At 43.3% G+C, this 20,198-nt stretch overlaps 2 long non-coding RNA genes across 2 annotated transcripts; both read right to left on the minus strand.

Annotated features, from left to right (window-relative positions):
• Positions 1-7,061: 7,061 nt before the first annotated feature.
• Positions 7,062-8,453, minus strand: LOC120965958 (uncharacterized). The gene is made up of 2 exons (XR_005758919.3): positions 7,885-8,453; positions 7,062-7,365 (listed from the first exon to the last, which is right to left on the minus strand). It is a non-coding gene; the product is annotated as an uncharacterized lncRNA (long non-coding RNA).
• A 9,122-nt stretch (positions 8,454-17,575) lies between these two features.
• On the minus strand, positions 17,576-18,593 carry LOC123494285 (uncharacterized). The gene is made up of 2 exons (XR_006664861.1): positions 18,441-18,593; positions 17,576-18,367 (listed from the first exon to the last, which is right to left on the minus strand). It is a non-coding gene; the product is annotated as an uncharacterized lncRNA (long non-coding RNA).
• Between the last annotated feature and the right edge of the window lie 1,605 nt (positions 18,594-20,198).

Raw genomic sequence — 20,198 nt, forward strand, 5'->3', positions numbered from 1 at the left:
GTTGAACCGAGTGTGGCTACACCCGGTCCTTGCGAAGGTTAAAACAGCACCAACTTGACAAACTATCGTTGTGGTTTTGATGCGTAGGTAAGAACGGTTCTTGCTAAGCCCAGTAGCAGCCACGTAAAACTTGCAACAACAAAGTAGAGGACGTCTAACTTGTTTTTGCAGGGCATGTTGTGATGTGATATGGTCAAGACATGATGCTAAATTTTATTGTATGAGATGATCATGTTTTGTAACCGAGTTATCGGCAACTGGCAAGAGCCATATGGTTGTCGCTTTATTGTATGCAATGCAATCGCCCTGTAATGCTTTACTTTATCACTAAGCGGTAGCGATAGTCGTAGAAGCATAAGATTGGCGAGACGACAGCGATGCTACGATGGAGATCAAGGTGTCGCGCCGGTGACGATGGTGATCATGACGGTGCTTCGGAGATGGAGATCACAAGCACAAGATGATGATGGCCATATCATATCACTTATATTGATTGCATGTGATGTTTATCTTTTATGCATCTTATCTTGCTTTGATTGACGGTAGCATTATAAGATGATCCCTCACTAAATTATCAAAGTATAAGTGTTCTCCCTGAGTATGCACCGTTGCGAAAGTTCTTCGTGCTGAGACACCACGTGATGATCGGGTGTGATAGGCTCTACGTTCAAATACAACGGGTGCAAAACAGTTGCACACGCGGAATACTCGGGTTAAGCTTGACGAGCCTAGCATATAACAGATATGGCCTCGGAACACGGAGACCGAAAGGTCGAACGTGAATCATATAGTAGATATGATCAACATAGTGATGTTCACCGTTGAAACTACTCCATCTCACGTGATGATCGGACATGGTTTAGTTGATATGGATCACGTGATCACATAGAGGATTAGAGGGATGTCTATCTAAGTGGGAGTTCTTAAGTAATATGATTAGTTGAACTTTAATTTATCATGAACTTAGTCCTGGTAGTATTAGCATATCTATGTTGTGGATCAATAGCTTGCGTTGTTGCTTCCCTATGTTTATTTTGATATGTTTCTAGAGAAAAATTATGTTGAAAGATGTTAGTAGCAATGATGCGGATTGGATCCGTGATGTGAGGATTATCCTCATTGCTGCACAGAAGAATTATGTCCTTGATGCACCGCTAGGTGATAGACCTATTGCAGGAGCAGATGCAGACGTTATGAACGTTTGGCTAGCTCAATATGATGACTACTTGATAGTTTAGTGCACCATGCTTAACGGCTTAGAATCGGGACTCCAAAGACGTTTTGAACGTCATGGATCATATAAGATGTTCCAGGAGTTGAAGTTAATATTTCAAGCAAATACCCGAGTTGAGAGATATGAAGTCTCCAACAAGTTCTATAGTTAAAAGATGGAGGAGAATAGCTCAAGCAGTGAGCATGTGCTCAGATTGTCTGGGTACTACAATCACTTGAATCAAGTGGGAGTTAATCTTCCAGATAAGATAGTGATTGACAGAGTTCTCTAGTCATTATCACCAAGTTACTAGAACTTCGTGATGAACTACAATATGCAAGGGATAACGGAAACGATTCCCAAGCTCTTCGTGATGCTGAAATCGACGAAGGTAGAAATCAAGAAAAGCATCAAGTGTTGATGGTTGACAAGACCACTAGTTTCAAGAAAAGGGCAAAGGGAAGAAGGGGAACTTCAAGAAGAATGGCAAGCAAGTTGCTGCTCAAGTGAAGAAGCCCAAGTCTAGACCTAAGCCTGAGACTAAGTGCTTCTACTGCAAAGGAACTGGTCACTGAAAGCAGAACTGCCCCAAGTATTTGGCGGATAAGAAGGATGGCAAAGTGAACAAAGGTATATTTGATATACATGTTATTGATGTGTACTTTACTAGTGTTTATAGCAACCCCTCAGTACTTGATACTAGTTCAGTTGCTAAGATTAGTAACTCAAATCAGGAGTTGCAGAATGAACAGAGACTAGTTAAGGGTGAAGTGACGATGTGTGTTGGAAGTGGTTCCAAGATTGATATGATCATCATTGCACACTCCCTATACTTTCGGGATTAGTGTTGAACCTAAATAAGTGTTATTTGGTGTTTGCGTTGAGCATGAATATGATTTGACCATGTTTATTGCAATACGGTTATTCATTTAAGTTAGAGAATAATTGTTGTTCTGTTTACATGAATAAAACCTTATATGGTTACACACCCAATGAAAATGGTTCGTTGGATCTCGATCGTAGTGATACACATATTCATAATATTGAAGCCAAAAGATGCAAAGTTAATAATGATAGTGCAACTTATTTGTGGCACTGCCGTTTAGGTCATATTGGTGTAAAGCGCATGAAGAAACTCCATGCTGATGGGATTTTGGAATCACTTGATTATGAATCACTTGATGCTTGTGAACCATGCCTCTTGGGCAAGATGACTAAAACGCCGTTCTCCGGAACAATGGAGCAAGCAACAGATTTGTTGGAAATCATACATACTGATGTATGTGGTCCGATGAATATTGAGGCTCGTAGCGGGTATCATTATATTCTGACCTTCACAGATGATTTGAGCAGATATGGGATATCTACTTAATGAAACAGAAGTCTGAAACATTTGAAAAGTTCATATAATTTCAGAGTGAAGTGAAAAATCATCGTAACAAGAAAATAAAGTTTCTAGATCTGATCGTGGAGAAGAGTATTTGAGTTACGAGTTTGGTCTTCAGTTAAAACAATATGAAATAGTTTCACTGCTCACGCCACCTGGAACACCACAGTGTAATGGTGTGTCCGAACATCGTAACCGTACTTTATTAGATATGGTGCAATCTATGATGTCTCTTACCGATTTACCACTATCGTTTTGGGGTTATGCATTAAAGACAGCTGCATCCACGTTAAATAGGGCACCATCAAAATCCGTTGAGACGACACAGTATGAACTATGGTTTAGCAAGAAACCTAAGCTGTCGTTTCTTAAAGTTTGGGGTTGCGATGCTTATGTGAAAAAGTTTCAGCATGATAAGCTCAAACCCAAATCGGAGAAGTGTGTCTTCATAGGATACCCAAATGAGACTATTGGGTACACCTTCTATCACAGATCCAAAGGCAAGACTTTTGTTGCTAAATTCGGAATCTTTCTGGAGAAGGAGTTTCTCTCAAAAGAAATGAGTGGGAGGAAAGTAGAACTTGATGAGGTAATTATACCTGCTGTCTTATTGGAAAGTAGTTCATCGCAGAAACCGGTTTCTGCGATGCCTACAGCAATTAGTGAGGAAGCTAATGATGATGATCATGTAACTTCAGATCAAGTTACTACCGAACCTCGTAGGTCAACCAGAATGAAATCCGCACCAGAGTGGTACGGTAATCCAGTTCTGGAGGTCATGTTACTTGACCATGACGAACCTACAAACTATGAGGAAGCGATGATGAGCCCAGATTCCGCAAAATGGCTTGAGGCCATGAAATCTGAGATGGGATCCATGTATGAGAACAAAGTGTGGAATTTGGTTGACTTGTCCGGTGATCGGCAAGCCATAGAAAATAAATGGATTTTCAAGAGAAAGACGGGCGCTGATAGTAGTGTTACTATCTACAAAGCTGGACTTGTCGGAAAAAGGTTTTTGACAAATTTCAAGGTGTTGACTACGATGAGATTTTCTCACTCGTAGCAATGCTTAAGTCTGTCCGAATCATGTTAGCAAATTGCCACATTTTATGAAATCTGGCAAATGGATGTCGAAACTACATTCCTTAATGGATTTCTTAAAGAAGAGTTGTATATGATGCAACCAAAAGGTTTTGTCAATCCTAAAGGTGCTAACAAAATATGCAAGCTCCAGCGATCCATCTATGGACTGGTGCAAGCATCTCGGAGTTGGAATATACGCTTTGATAAGTTGATCAAAGCATATAGTTTTATACAGACTTGCGGTGAAGCCTGTATTTACAAGAAAGTGAGTAGGACCACTACAGCATTTCTGATAAGTATATGTGAATGACATATTGTTGATCAGAAATAATGTAGAATTATTCTGCAAAGCATAAAGGAGTTTTTCAAAGAAGGACCTCGGTGAAGCTGCTTACATATCGAGCATCAAGATCTATAGAGATAGATCAAGACGCTTGATAAGTTTTTTCAATGAGTACATACCTTGACAAGATTTTGAAGTAGTTCAAAATGGAACAGTCAAAGAAAGAGTTTCTTGCCTGTGTTACAAGGTGTGAAATTGAGTAAGACTCAAAGCCCGACCACGGCAGAAGATAGAAAGAGAATGAAAGTCATTCCCTATGCCTCGGCCATAGGTTCTATAAAGTATGACATGCTGTGTACCAGACCTATTGTGTACCTCACCAGGAGTTTGGCAAGAGGATACAATAGTGATCTAGCAGTAGATCACTGGACAGCGGTCAAAATTATCCTTAGTGGAATAAGAAAATATTTCTCGGTTATGGAGGTGATAAAGAGTTCATCGTAAAGAGTTACGTCGATGCAAGCTTTGACACCGATCTGGATGACTCTAAGTCTAAATCTAGATACATATTGAAAGTGGGAGCTATTAGCTAGAGTAGCTCCGTACAGAGCATTGCAGACATAAAAATTTGCAAAATACTTACGGATCTGAATGTGACAGACCCGTTGACTAAAATTATCTCACAAGAAAAACATGATCACACCTTACTACTCTTTGGGTGTTAATCACATAGAGATGTGAACTAGATTACTGAATCTAGTAAACCCTTTGGGTGTTGGTCACATGTCGATGTGAACTATGGGTGTTAACCACATAAAGATGTGAAATATTGATGTTAAATCACATGGCGATGTGAACTAGATTATTGACTCTAGTGCAAGTGGGAGATTAAAGGAAATATGCCCTAGAGGCAATAATAAAGTTATTATTTATTTCCTTATATCATGATAAATGTTTATTATTCATGCTAGAATTGTATTAACCGGAAACATGATACATGTGTGAATACATAGACAAACAGAGTGTCACTAGTATGCCTCTACTAGACTAGCTCGTTGATCAAAGATGGTCATGTTTCCTAGCCATAGACATGAGTTGTCATTTTATTAACGGGATCACATCATTAAGAGAATGATGTGATTGACTTGACCCATTCCGTTAGCTTAGCACTTGATCATTTAGTATGTTGTTATTGCTTTCTTCATGACTTATACATGTTCCTATGACTATGAGATTATGCAACTCCCTTTTACCGGAGGAACACTTTGTGTGCTACCAAACGTCACAACGTAACTGGGTGATTATAAAGGTGCTCTATAGGTGTCTCCAAAGGTACTTGTTGGGTTGGCGTATTTCGAGATTAGGATTTGTCACTCCTATTGTCGGAGAGGTATCTCTGGGCCCACTCGGTAATGCACATCACTATAAGCCTTGCAAGCATAGCAACTAATGAGTTAGTTGCGGGATGATGTATTACGGAACGAGTAAAGAGACTTGCCGGTAACGAGATTGAACTAGGTATTGAGATACCGACGATCAATCTCGGGCAAGTAACATACCGATGACAAAGGGAACAACGTATGTTGTTATGCGGTCTGACCGATAAAGATCTTCGTAGAATATGTGGGAGCCAATATGAGCATCCAGGTTCTGCTATTGGTTATTGACCGGAGACGTGTCTCGGTCATGTCTACATAGTTCTCGAACCCGTAGGGTCCGCACGCTTAAAGTTCGATGACGGTTATATTATGAGTTTATGTGTTTTGATGTACCGAAGGTAGTTCGGAGTCCCGGATGAGATCGGGGACTTGATGAGGAGTCTCGAAATGGCCGAGACGTAAAGATCGATATATTGGACGACTATATTCGGACTTCGGGAAGGTTCCGAGTGATTCAGGTATTTATCGGAGTACCAGAGAGTTACGGGAATTCGTCGGGGAGAAGTATTTGGCCTTATTGGGCCATACGGGAATAGAGGAGCGAGGCCAAAAGGAAGGAGGCGCGCACCCCCCCCCCCTCTGGTCCGAATTGGACAAGGGGTGCAGCCCCCTTTTCCTTCTCCCTCTCCCCCTCTTTCCTTCTCTCCTACTCCAACAAGGAAAGGAGGAGTCCTACTCCCGGTGGGAGTAGGACTCCCCCCTTGGCGCGCCCTCCTCCTTGGCCGGCCGCCTCCCTCCTTGCTCCTTTATATACGGGGGCAGGGGGGCACCCCAGAGACACAACAATTGATCGTTTGATCTTTTAGCCATGTGCGGTGCCCCCCTCTACCATAGTCCACCTCGATAATACTGTAGCGGTGCTTAGGCGAAGCCCTGCGTCGGTAGAACATCATCATCGTCACCACGCCGTCGTGCTGACGAAACTCTCCCTCAACACTCGATTGGATCGGAGTTTGAGGGACGTCATTGGGCTAAACGTGTGCTGAACTCGAAGGTGCCGTGCGTTTGGTACTTGATTGGTCGGATCGTGAAGACGTACGACTAAATCAACCGCGTTGTGCTAACGCTTCCGCTTTCGGTCTACGAGGGTACGTGGACAACACTCTCCCCTCTCGTTGCTATGCATCACCATGATCTTGCGTGTGCGTAGGAAATTTTTTGAAATTACTACGTTCCCCAACACTCAGGTCGGGGATCATTCTTGGTGAGGCGGAGAGGTAGCTAACCTGGTCGCACTGACACGGGAAAGACGAGGGTAAGTAGAGGGAAGCTCGTACTGATCGGGGTGGAGGAGGGCGAGGGCAGCCTGGCGGCGGTCTCCTCACGCCTATACACAATCACTACAGGAATCAACTATTTTGCAGTCTGCCATGGCGGACGGCAAAGGCATGAACGACGGCGGCAAAGGCCTTTGCCGTCAGCCGCGGACGGCAAAAGGCTCCGGCAAAGTAAGGTCTGGCAAAGAGTTACTTTGTCGTCTGCTTCCGGGCGGCTGACGGCAAAGGGCCTTTGCCGTCTGCGGGCGGACGGCAAAGGTCATGGCTCTTTGCCGTCTGCTGGCAGACGGCAAAGACTGCAGGCTCTTTGCCATCTGCCGGCAGATGGCAAAGAGACCAAATAGGCATTAATTCTGTTTCTTCTTATACCCATTCATTTTCACAGAAAATCAAACACACATATATATACATAGTAGCAAGTTTCATCCATACATAGTACCAATATAGCATATCCAACACATGTTACCAATAGTAGCAAGTTTCATCCATACATATACATAGTTTCATCAATATTACACAATTTCATCCATAGTTAGCAAGTTTCACAAAGTCAAAACAAAAACTAAAGACAAGCACTCCATATCTGAAATTAGAAGAAATGACCTAAAACTAAATATCTATTTTCCTAAAAACTATCTTATTACTAAGATCTTCTCTGGATCTTCTTCTTTTCTTCCAACCTGCATAACAAAAACACTAAGAAAGAGAGAATGGGTTAGGAGTAGAAATGTAGCATTTCACTTGGTGAAATGCAATGCTGTAGGAGCCAGCACTTGAGATCAACACCAGAAAGTACTAAATTTTGAGAGATATCCAGATCCTGCAACAGTACATTAAGAGAAAATTTTGTCGCTAAATAAGCATTGCAATTATCACAGTACAACAAGCAAACAAACACAAGAGTCATGTCCATAAAGCAAATAGATATACAGGCAAGCATAGGTGCAGAGAAGCACATATAGAGTTAGTAATAAACTTGGATAGATGGTTCAATACAAGCACATTGTAACAGTACCCATAATAACTTAGATAACTTAACTACTTCTAAGTACTCAGAAGTAAAGCTGATTGTCCCTATTTTCAGTAAGTGATCATGCAAGAAGACAATTTCTTTTTATGGGTCTCAGTACCACTAGAAGGTCTCAGGACACAAGTTGCTCTTGCAGAAAAGATAAACAAACACATGCCACATATATTACCAATTTCATGGAAACAATAATGTTGGTATCTTTTCATATGCAGAGCCCTTTCTTTCTCCTCTTGGCTTAAGCCATAAAATCCACATGAGGCACCTGCAAGTCACCCCACTGTTGTTATGCTGTACAGTTCAACAAACACAATGACATAAGCACATCTTTTTCAAACAGGAAAATAGAGGGCTGAATTGTGGAGAGCAAATGGGCGGCCTTGAAACTGATTGAACTAAAGGGTAGAGTTAGTATTATCAAGGCCAAAACCAAAAACAATCCCAGTTCTAACAGATGACATACACAACGTACAGACAAAAAAGGGCCATCTAAAATGTCTACTTGTTCTAGTGGCCAACACGTGGTAACAGGCAAAAACATCCACAAAGTCTCTCCTAAACCTCATAGCATTCATTGACAGCTGTCTTGTCAGGTGTGTTCTACTTGTTCATAAAGCATCAATGTCAAGAGCAACATGGATAATGCTGGATACATGGAGAACAGAGTCATATAACATTTCCAGTATCCAAATTTACTGTATTTAAAGCTAAGCTGAACATCTTGTAGGAACAAAAAAGAAAAAAAAATAGCTGAGTCTGAATCTGACCATGCTACAAGACTACACCGACCAGCTTCCTCAGATTTTGACGCGATAGGAGACGGATTGCCATTAGTCGACCAAAACTCTCTGACAATGCATCAGCAAAATTTTCCTAATTATCACGTCTTTCCTGCAAGAAGAATGAAGAACAATCTCTTGGATTGCAGTGCACTCACATAGTCGAAGTCAGAAAAATGTAACAGATACATGTCCTGCCACTTTGAGTTGTACTAATAGATAAACTCAATGCAGAGTAATGATTTGAAGAGAACAAAGGCCTGACTTATATATAACACAAATAGGTCTGCATATGGATGTAATCAACATTCAGAAACACGAAGTGAAATTCTTGCAAAATCATAGGAATTGCTAATGATGCTATGAGCAGCTTTACTAGGCAAAACAGAGGAGCGCCGGAGGTAGGGGTAGGGGTGCGGGGTTGGACCTGGGGCCGAGCACGGCAGAGAGGGTGAGAGGCGGGGTCGCGCCTACCCGCTGGAGGCGCGCCGGCCTCGTCCGTGCCCTTCCATGGTGGACTGCGCGCCGAGCCGGGTGTGTGGATGGGTGGAGGGCGGGGGGGGGGGGGCGGCGTTGGGTACCCTTCCGGCTGGAGGAGACGAGGCACGGTGGCGCGCCGGCTGGAGGAGAGCAGAGGCGCGGTTGCGAAGCTCGGCCCGGAGCTGGTCGGGGTCGGGGGCGGGCAGCCTGAGCGAGTGGGGCTCCGGGTCGGAGGGGTCGTCGATCCTGAGCCCGCGCTCGCACTCGGCGATGACCTCCTCGTAGGCGCGGTTGTCGCTGGCGGCCTCGTAGAGGAGGAGGGCGCGGAAGTGGGCGAGCTCGAGGGAGTCGGGCACGAGGTCGACGGCGCGGCGCGCGGCGAGGAGGGCGGCCTGGTGGTGCCGTGCGCGGGCGGCGGGGTGGGTGAGGACGGCGGCGGCGCGGGAGTGGACGGTGCCGTGGGTGCGGAGGAGGAGCGGCGACCCCGGCGCATCGGCGAGGCGAAGGAGGGCGCCGGCAGGCGGATGTGGGGGCGGAGTAGGGTTTGGTGGGGGGATGCGCTTCTTTCGGCCCATCGGGGGGAAAATGAGATCCACTGGTCAGATCCGAAGATAGCCCCCTCTTTGCCGTTTGCTGGTAGACGGCAAAGATTCTTTGCCATCTGCTGGCAGACGGCAAAGAGGGGGTGGACCATTGCAGTGTACTGGCATCCGCGGGCACCTCTTTGCCGTCCGCTGGCAGATGGCAAAGATTCTTTGCCATCTGCCAGCAGACGGCAAAGAAATAACAGATGACAAAGACCTTCTTTGTCGTCTGCCAATTCTTTGCCGTCTGTTGTTTGGTAACTGATGGCAAAGACCTTCTTTGCCATCTGCAAGCAGACGGCAAAAAACTGGCAGACGGCAAAATCCCTGATTCCAGTAGTGAATGCGGGCTGTACGCATGGCGACTTCTAGGGTTTTCTCTACAGGAAGGGAATGGAGTCGCTGAATCAGGGCTTTGGAGAGCAGTAGCTAGTGAACTGATGCGCTCAAAGCTCACGTGGCGGTGGCATATGCATGTAATATCACTCAAGCCCGTCTCCTTTATTTTCTGACATCCTCAAGAGGCGAACTTCCCTCACCCCTCAGTATTTCCACTACAACGATCATAAGCTTCTCGTTTTTTACTTTGTAGTGTTCGGTCCACCTCCGCTCAGTCAGCGGAGCTAGGAGCCAAAAGAATAGCCATGTTGTGGCAATTACATGCAGAAAGTAATGGGTTACTCCTACAATACGTCCTTGTATAATGGTCAAGGCTCTAGGCTAACTGGTTGGAACAACTTTGAATTTGTTATAAGCCCAAATGATAGATTCAGTGAATCCCTGCCAATAACCATGTCTGCTGAATAAAAATATTAAATTGAAGCCCTAGACAATTAGAGAACATAAGTACTCAACCAATTCTTGGAGCGATGGAAACGGAACACGTCCTAAGAACTTTCAATTTTGTTCACACAAATCAACAAATGTTCATATCGCTATATTAATTTGTTCATGTGGTGTAAAAAGATTATTGTTTGTTCTTAGAATAAAAAAGAGTGAAATCTTACATGGATCCCAATGTGGACCAACGGTTCTTGGCGTTGTATGAGAACTAAGAGATCTCATGGGGTTGAGAATAAGTTGCGTGGGAAAAACAAAATAAAAAAAACTCATGCGTAAAATGTTGTGTAGAAGGGTTGAGCAACAAAACTATCAAGTCAACCTAAAACCAGCGTAACAGTATAGCTCATTGGAAAAGTAGATAACACTTCCATACAAAGAAACTAAAATACTCCCTCTGTCCCAAATAAATGTCTGAATTTTAGTATAACTTTGTATTACAATTGTACTAAAGTTAAGACACTTATTTTAGGACGGAGAAAATATTAACCAGCTCTTGTGAGTCTTTTTTGATTTACATGAATAACAAATCTACCATTCTATACCCCTCAGCGTTTCCAGCAAGTGTCTCGATTGTAACGGTAACGACAAGGACGAATCCAAGTACCGTAATGAACAAGCCTATCATACCGACGACATGTCCCACGACATGCAACGCTTGCCCGCCAGAGGTTGTTGGGTGGAACCCTATGCTGAGACGCATCACGGTGATGAAAACGGTGGCGATAACGAGCTCGACGAGGATCGCATAGCACAAGCAGACATATCTGCTACATTGCTTGGGCTCCACTGCTGCGGCGAGTACATCCGGATTAGGATCCTCACTGGGAGGCATAACCAGCCTATCAATCCATATCAGAAATTGACGCCGACCGGGTTGTGCTTTGATGGCGCCATCAGAATGATCGGGGTTTTCGATATCGATCATCTCTATACCGTCCATGGTGTCGCTCGATTGGTTGAATATCCTGTTTGGATGATCTGACGAAGGAGCTGAGATTAGAGAGTGATCAGCGCCGCACCGATATTGTCACGATAAATCAGTAGGCGCCGAAGCGTACCTTGTGGGCGAACGAATCAAGCGGATCTACCGATCTATCGATACTTCCGTATGCAAACGGGAACAAAGTAGGCAGCGGTCGAAATTCAATGGCGTACGTGCTCGCGTGCATAGCCCGATGTCGTTTGTCTATATATAATGCATCCGTAATCTCGTACTAGTATCGGACTCTGTAATTATTTACTTATTTTGAGAATAACTCTTTGATTAAACTGGTGAAGCAAATCCCAACAGTCCCGCGTCGGTGTAACGCCATGCAAGGCCAAGACGTCGCTGACGCACAGCCCTTGTGATCCGTGGCTCACGCAAGTAGACCAACCCGACTCCAAGCCCAAGATGATTTTTTTTTTGAATTAGAAGATGATTTTATTTTTGATCGTGCGTGGCTCGATGCCATTGTGACGCACGTACGTCGCAGCAGCCAGCAGCTCGACGATGCCTTTTTTTAGGTATATACTCGACGATATACTTCTAAAAATGAGTACTTTAGAAGAAAAAAAATACATCAACACCACAATAGTGTTCAAGGATAAATGGACAAACGAAAATTAAAAAGACTGATGCCATAAAATAAACTTACATGAACCCCCCATGGCACTCGCCGTTTTGTTTTGGAATAATCTCTACTTTATCCCTAAAAAAGACTCCCCTACTTTATCTCTCTGATGAATCCGTAGCTGGCACGGTAGCAGGTAGCTGACTACAGTACATGCCGTTATGCAGACTCTGTTGCTTTTTATCAGGAACTGAAACCGTGGGGTTCACATAAAATCGCTTTGTTGCCTCCTCTATCCGTATGCTCCAGCCTTTGGACAGATATATATACAGTGCGTGCATGGCTTTTTTTAAATCGTGTATGGCTTTTATTACTTTCGATAAGATTACTAATTGGGCTATAAATACACAGCTTAAAATCGACTATTGTTAGGATAACTAATTTTAATGGTACCCGGCGGAAGATTTAGCATGACCCGGTCGACACATGGCATGAAAACTCGCCACTTCCCGATCATGGCACACATGCGTGGCACCAATCGAACGAGTCACGCTGCACGTACATCGGGACGTTCGTGCGTTTACGAATTCGTTCTTAATTGGTTTCTCTCTCGGATAAGCTATTTTATCAGTTGCATGTTTTTACGAACCGTGTTTGTCCATTTTGTCTGAGAGGAGCGAAGCCCTAAGCCCGAGAGGACGCGACAGCTTGCCATGATGTCGTAGCCGAAGGGGAGGAGTGAGGGTTCCATGATTCTCCTCGGGTCGAATGGATCCCAAGATCGAGACATGGAAGTTGTACCCAGCTGCGGTGTCGCTGGCAAGGGCTGAGTGATCAGGGACCTCAATGGAGATGGGGTCGTTATGTCTCGCTTCGGCGTTACAGAACAAGGCGAGGAAGAAACATAACTTGGGTGGGAAATATTGGTGTCGGTTAGGGTAGGTCGCGTGTGGAAGAAAATGGGAAAAGAAAGACATTCTAGCGGGGGCAAATCAACTTAAACTTCGTTTATTGTTTTCAAGCAACTGTTACGAAGGAGACCCCCCCCCCCTCTCTCTCTCTCTCTCTCTCTCTCTCTCTCTCTCTAAGTCTACAAACCGGGAGCCACGCGAGGTTCGCGTGAGACATAACCCAGCGAACAAATGTGTCTCGTGCAACATTGTGCATTCAATGGCTTCTCGCATGTATATGACAGTGTTCACATGAGTAAGAAAATGGCAGGAGGAAGCCATCGATGCGGGGGGCGGGGGGGGGGGGGCAAATCGACTTAAACTTTGATTTATTTTCACGCAACGGGTACGAAGGAGCCCTAATCCTCCCTTCTCTCTCTCTCTCTCTCTCTCTCTCTCTCTAATTATGGTGATCGGTCCAAGGTTCACATGATACGTAACCAGGCCAACAAATGCAGCTCCACGCAACATTGTGACTTGTTGTATGAGAAATAGGAAAACTGGTAATTATATGTAAAATGAAAATATATAACCCCTTGAGTTGTTTATGGGATAACAAGAAATTTTTTATCATTTGAGAATCCTCTAGATTCCCAATCCCATCTCCAACCATGGTTGTCGGTGGGAGATTTCGCAGTGTGTCATAAGGGTGACGACAACGGTTACAAAAACGAGTTGGGTGAATGCCTGAGAACACAAAACGCGCATTTGCTAGGTTGCTTGAGCTTTACTATCGTAGCGAGGCCGTCAAGGTTAGGGTTTTCGTTGCAAAGTGTCGTAACCCTTTCTCTCCATTCCAGAAAGGCATGATCATTAGGTTGTGCAAAATTGAAAATATATATGTTATTGACTAAGAATTTACAATTTGCTCATACAAATACAAAGTACATTCATAATATTGTATTAAATTCATGTAGTAGAGAAAATTGTTTCCTCTTAGAGTACTAGAATCAAAAGGTCAAATTTGACATGCATCTCGGATCATCGGTTCTTCGCGTCGTCTAGAACTAAGAGATCCCAGGGGATTGAGAATTAGTCACGACGGGATAACAAAATCACCAAGTCACTCTAGAATACAATGTAAAAGTGTCGAGTAACAAAACTGCCGAGTCAATGTAAAACACATTGTAAAATATTCGACAATCACATATAGCTCATTGAATTTTTTTGGATAACGCTTCCATACAAAGAAAACTATAACATTATCAACCCCTTATGAGTCTTTTTCTAATTACATGAATAATGAATCTATCATTTTATACCCCTCGGGGTTTCCAATAGCTGCCTCGAGTACAAAATGAAGGATAAGGATGAACCCAAGTACCATAATGAACAAGCCTAGCATATCCATGACATGTGCTATGACATGCAACGCTCGACCGCCAGAGGTTGTCGGGTGAAACCGTAAACTAAGCATCATCAGGGTGATGAAAACGGTGGCGATAACGAGCTCACAGATGACCGCATAGCACAAGCAGGCATGCCTGCTACATTGCTCGGGCTCTGCTGCTGCAACTATTCCATCCGGGTTAGGGATGTCGTCGGGAGGCATCATGATCCTATTTATGGCATCTATCCATGCCCGATACCGAGGGCGAGCGGGTTGTGCTTCGATCTCGTCTCTGTCGTCGCCATCGACATGATCAGGATTTTCGATGTCGATCATCTCTATGCCGCCCATGGTGCCGCTCGATTGATTGAGTATCTTGTCCAGATGATTCGATGGAGGAGATGAAGTTCGAGAGAGATAAACGATGACTGGATTTTGACGGTAATAAATCAGCTGCACCGAAGAGTACCTCGTAGGAAAACAGATCGACTAGCTGGTGGATACTTCCGGCTGCAACAGGAACAGAGTAGGCAGCTCTCGAATTTCAATGGCGTGCTCGATGTATTGTCTCGAATGAGTTTGTTTATACTAATAATCTAATAATATAAAGTGCACCCTGCTGGGGTCGGTAGAGAATGTATCTGGTACTCCGATGGATGGAGTACTCCGGCTGCTCCCTGCAGAGCACATCCATCAGATGAAGTTTGTAGGTACAGGATGGGAGTAGGAAGGCTCATCCTTTCAATTTTTGCAACGAACACCCCATGTGGTGATAGTATTGCTGTAAGGTTGTCATCACCTAGCTTCAAAAGGCCCAGTTTTGGAACAGAAAGAACACACACATCGTGTACCTCCGTACATGATTGTTTCATGTTGACGCATTCAGCTTCATCTTTCATATGTAAATTCAATATCAGCTGATATATGGTACATGTAATAGTATCATGAATTTTCCACCACTTTAAAGAATGATGTGTGCAGAACATGAACATTCAGGAAAGGTGATTTAACAAGGTAGAGCTAATTTAGAAGAAATGAAGAAGAAACAATTTCATGAACAAAAGTTTGAACCGGTGAATTTTGCACCAGAAATGTGAAGCCAACGTCACTCAGGTGTATTAGATACCTTTCTCATAACACATCAACCACCATCCTGGCAATGCATTCCACCACTTTAAAAACCATCTTGGCATTTAAAAGCTAACAGTACAACAATATTATGTTCTTACACACCTTTCTGTACAAAATATCATGAATGCTTTCTGAGCAAATACTCATGACAGTACACATAAATCTACCATGAAGCACATAACTAGAGTTGCAAACCAAAGCGATTTTTAGCCCAAGGTAGCAGGTGCACATATTGCACCAACATATTCAACTAGGTGTTGAAGTTGTAGCAGAAGCCTCGGATAGCACATGAACGAAAGTCATTTCTCATTCATGGTTTAGCGCAAATGAACAATGTCCGCTCCCATGGGCTGGGTGTGCTACAAAATTTCAAACAGATTCTAGTCAAATATTTGCAAAAACAATCAACATGCTTTATTCGAAAGGGAGCAAGATATAAAACCATTTAGCTGCCATGGCCAACCTCATAACTAAAACAATCTACTGATCTTGGACCTTTTTGGACGCTACTTGCTCTCCAAAGAAGGAAAAACCTTTAGCTGCAATCTATGAAAACCTGATAAAATACATACTACTTACAATACGATTTACCTTTTCCTTTTGTTTATGGCCTCCTCTGAACCCCTCTTCAATCTCTTACCACTACCCTTTGTTTTGCAACCTCGGGTGGATGAATTTTGATTATGCTTGGTAATGTGGTTCCAATGAAGGATTCAAACTCTTGAACTTTACTTTGCTCGTCAAGCGGCACAGTCTGCCTCAAGTGTGCAAGAGCATCAGCAATAACTTTGTGAAAGTATTTCATCTTGTCCTCACAATGTTTAGCTGTATGCAATGCCGAGCTAAACATCGAGCATGATTCTGAGTACAATTTCTTGATGGTAGGTGAAAGAGATGTACAAGACCCTTCTAGCTCATGTTCATTGGCATCATAAGAAAGATGTCATGAAGCCATTTAATTTAGTCTACCTATGCAGCACATATTGGCTAGGAATTTCATTACACCCATCATTCTTTAAAACAACAATGATGTGAGAGCACAGGATGCCCAATGATTCAAACATTCGGCAAGTACATTGTGCAGCCTTCGTACTAGTGTTGTAGCGGACTACTCTTATCCTGCCGCTAAGGTCACCAATGCTCGTGATTCGGACATCACCAACCTGCTCAATAGTTTTTACATGACGACGGTCCCTAGCAGCCACCACCTCATGTTGGAAAGCAACAAAAATGTTGTGAGTATACACATCTCTGCCATGAGTCTCAATTCCCCAACAAGTCTTAAGTACTGGCAAGGTATGTATGCTAGAATTGTCCTCTTGCAGCTCTTTTTGCCGCAGCTCTTCCAAAGCCGTTTCAAATCTAACCCAAAATTCAATTAAGGCAAGCCTTCGATTAGTGAAGTGACGGAAAAATGCATTCTCGCTCTCAGATCTTGATGTTGTGCGCAATATTCCACCAAGAGAACTCCACAAAGAATGCTGGAATCCATGATTGTCGCAAGTCATACTTCTCTTTCAATCATTCATTATCCTCAAGGCCAAAATCAGAAATTATTGAAGACCACCTTGATTTGAACTCATCTGGAGTCTCTGATCCCCACACACATGCCATAAATCGTGGTTTAAAATCTTCATTGTTTTTCAAGATGGGACCAACCTTTTCAGGGAGTTTCATGAGAATATGCCACATACAAAGTCTACGTTTTGTGTTTGGAAATATAGCTTCTATTCCACTTCTCATGCTTTGGTCCTCATCAGTTATGATTAGCTTTGGTGCAACCCGGGAATTTTAGACCAAGCTTCTGATAAACTAAGATTTTCGGCTAAACCATTGCTAACTCTTCGATACATTTCTTGTTGAAAGTATCCCTGATCCCACTGATAACGGGAAGCTGAGTCCTTTCTTTTTAAGCAAGTTCAAATCCAGCAAAAAAACGAGTATCAATCTGTCCCAAGTGCAGACACTCGCTGATGGATCGGCAAGTACTCCACGTTCAGCGGCAAGTATTTCGTACTGTAACAATATTAGATCGGCATCCAAACAAAGGTGCATGTACGGTTCCTAAGGGATACAATTTTGTCCTAATCATCGAGAAAGACCACACATTGCTTTCAAGGAAGTCTGGAATAACCATTTGTATGATGCAATCTTCTCATTTGACAAACAAGCGACACCAAATGTAACACAAGATTTATGATGGTTAACTCCAGTAAAAGGGGTAAATACCAGGTCATACTTGTTGAATCTATATGTAGAGTCGAATGACACAACAACACCAAACAATGAATAGTTCTTTCTACATATACTATCTGCCCAGAAAATATTTTTTTAGTTTATTGTTCTCATCAACCTAGTAATCAAAGTAGAATGCTGGATTGGCCTTTCTTTTATTTTCCATTATGTCTACTATAAGTTGTCCATCTGCTCCCTTAATTGCTGCCTTAAAATCACGGTCATAGTTCTGTAAGTCACGTTTCGTGCAAGCTATGTTTCCTTGCCCACCTTTCTCAATACTAACCAAGCGAAAAGTTTTTGATGTGCCAAGCAATGCCTTACTGCATGTAGATAGTTTGTTTCTCAAATCACTAGTTACCTCTCTATTTGACCGGATGAGATGTCTCTTACTTGGTGAGATAAGTTGGTGTGTGTGTGGTTGAACAAACTGGGCGACCTCATACTTGCCGTCATCTTGCCTCTTCAATCCGATCATAGCCTCACAACAGCATCTGGTTATCTTGATATTTCTTTTAACCTTTTTTCTCTGCATTTCTTGAGTAACTTGGCCAATGTCCATTGATTTTTGCTTCCTCCAACCTTGCGCAAACAAACTTCTTCCAAATTATTACACCACCCTCTCCTTTGTGTTGTGTCCATATGCATACGGAGAAGCCAACCTCATGGGCATACATTCTATAGAATGCCAAACCTGCCTCCCAGCTATCAAATCGCATGCCAATTGACGATTGTAGGCTATCATCACACTCGGACTCATAAGTTGACCCCTGTGTAAGTAGAAAATCATGGATTAGCTCCAGAATTGAAACCCATGAAATTAACATGTCATAATAAACTTACACGCACGGGGAGGCTACTGGTTCTTTTTGGTGTATTGAAACAATCTTCATTATGTATGTCCAATCCTGTTTGGACCTAGCAAGGTTGTTAGAACTTTAGCGACATGACATGCACATATGAACATTAGTAACATATCAAGGAAGTACCATGGAAAAGTTGTTGGCATCATCTTCAAGTCCCATTGCTGTAGTTGAGCCGGCACTTGGAGCAATACTTGCCATTGACTCCCATCATTCTCTACTCTATGCAGATAAAAATGTTAGATATTACATGCAGGGGCGACTAAGAGTTAGCTTTTCATGCATGAGAGCAGCGGCACAATCAGTTTAAGAAACAACTTCATGCTAAATTAGTGAAGAGAGAAAATTTCCGAATGCACCGGCATTTAGATGTACTAAGTAAAATAGTCAATAGTGTTCTGAAAATGGTTCTAACAAATAGATAGGGAACGCCCGGAAATTAGTGTAGTCGCACACATTGTACAGGTAGACAAATCCCGGTCTTGTCCCAACATGCACTTCACATCCAGGTACTTTAATAGGTAGATTGATTTGCTCGAACTCATGTACAGTATCAGGCCATAAGTTGCTAAAATTTTACAATTCGCTAATTTTTCATTAGTGGTGTATGATCGGATAGGTTACAGAGTTGAGTTTCCTTAGACCAGATAGCCGATATGAAATTCGTATAGAAGCGGCTACCTATACAATTTTTTTAGCAATGTTAGCATTCATATCTTGATATAGTTGTTGTTTGGATGGCACACAACCTTTTTTTCAACTAGTTATTTTTCTCATCATAATTTCTTCAGTAATGTAGGTTCTGTTGTTTGGGTACTTCATGGAGAATGAGACTAAGTTGTTCCAGGGGCAGCCAGATATTAGTACTAAAAGTGAGATCCAGTTTGTGTCACTGATTTTTGTGTGTTAAGTTTACAGAAAACGTAATATGCTATTACTAAAGGCTATGTTCATCACCCAAAACCAACATATGGCCATTCAAAGGATCTGGCTTGCAGCAATAAAAAGGAAACTGTAACATGTAGCTTACCAAATGGCGAGACGGTGATGTTCAATGGATTTTCCTGTCCACGTTTCTCCTAATAATGGTATTCTCAAGAATATAAGGCTGAAGCTTCTTTTCCTTCAGCTGGTCCTGTCAGCAAATAAAAGGAGATCTTGCTTGAAGCTTCTCTTCCTTCAACCGGCTCCTTCAGTAGGCCCTGTAAAAATGAAAAGACTGAAGTAGGTACATCTGACAAAATCAACATAGAAAACGATGGATCAAGACCGGAACGCACAAAAATACGTGAAGATCGGAGTTCCCTTCCACAGCGTCGATGGGTGGCGGAGCTAGGCGTCGGGTTGGGCCGGGTCGGGTCGAGGAGGGGGGGCGAGGTGGAAAATGGCGAGGCGGAAATAGGGCGACTAGTCTGCTGGACGTCCGTATCTTGGCGAGCTCGTTCGCCCGACGCCGGAGCGCGGCACACGGCGAGGTCCGCCGCCGGCGCTGGAAACCCTAGTAGTTCGCGTTTCTTTCTGTTCCAAATTGGGGGAACACATCGAGCTAGGTGATTGGGGACGTTAGACTTATTCTGTACTTACATGAGGGTGGTTTTTATAAATATCGAAGGGTGGAGCTTCCCGGTTGCATCATGTACCTACGTTTTGTATCAAACGGCTGTGACGAGGAGGGTGCAGCCGGAGCACTCAATCCGTTGGAGTATACAATATTTTCCCGGGGTCGGTAGTACAGGAC

Source organism: Aegilops tauschii, chromosome 6 (genome assembly GCF_002575655.3).
Source record: "Aegilops tauschii subsp. strangulata cultivar AL8/78 chromosome 6, Aet v6.0, whole genome shotgun sequence".
Classification (NCBI taxonomy): domain Eukaryota; kingdom Viridiplantae; phylum Streptophyta; class Magnoliopsida; order Poales; family Poaceae; genus Aegilops; species Aegilops tauschii.